Below are 994 nucleotides of genomic sequence, written 5' to 3' on the forward strand. Positions count from 1 at the left end.
GGCCTCCTGTAAGCAGGAGCGCCCCGAGAAAACAATGCTACATCTTTTATCCCCTATTGCCCAACATTTATCTCTTTCTGCCCTGGTTCCTCGTTGGCTGAATACTGCAGGTTCACACTCTTTCGCAACGCTTCACTGATCATACAAATACCAATTAAGCACAAATCTTTGCCGCCCAGACACAAATATCTTAACTGATTAATAGCCTTCTAACAATTACTTTCTTAACAAACATTTGGTCATAACTTTCGGATGTCTATTTTACAGCAAAAACATAACCATAGCTTCTTAATTGTTTAATTACCCCCCTTGACACTTGTGCCCCTTTACACTGACTCATTGTTCTGGTCGTTTATCTGTCCTTGCATGGAGATAAGCTCGAAAGCAGGATAGAGGGAAGTATCTTGGAGCCTGCACATGGTATGTTCACATTCCCACAGAGTGGGACAGCTCTGCTTTGTGTAAAGGCCCTGACTCCTTGACAGTTTGTTAAATATATTTCACTTTTGCCAGTCGAATGAACAACTTTACAGTATGTTTCCTAGTTCAGAACACTATACCCACATTGTTTAGAACGTTTAAAATCTATTGCAGCTTTGTGAGAAGGTATTTGTTAGGTAATTCGGTAACTATGTTTCTAAAATATGCTACTAATATGCATAAAGTATTCTTGCATTCCACATCAGCTAATTCTAAGGATATGTTACAGCTTAATTCTTTAGATTAATTGCCCCTTTTCAGTGATCAATGCAGAAACAACACTTTTCGCTTTCCACACAGGGACGGGGCAACCACAACTTCTCTGGGCAGTCTGTTCCAGCACCTTACCACTCTCATAGTAAAGGGACTTCCCCCGACGTCCAACCTAAATCTCCCCTCCCTCAACTTAAAACCATTTTCCCTTGTCCTGCTGTTATCTACCCTTTCAAAGAGTTGACTCCGCTCCTGTTTGTAGGCTCCCGTTAGGTACTGAAAGTTTGCAATGAGGTCACCC

Source organism: Meleagris gallopavo, chromosome Z (genome assembly GCF_000146605.3).
Source record: "Meleagris gallopavo isolate NT-WF06-2002-E0010 breed Aviagen turkey brand Nicholas breeding stock chromosome Z, Turkey_5.1, whole genome shotgun sequence".
Lineage (NCBI taxonomy): Eukaryota > Metazoa > Chordata > Aves > Galliformes > Phasianidae > Meleagris > Meleagris gallopavo.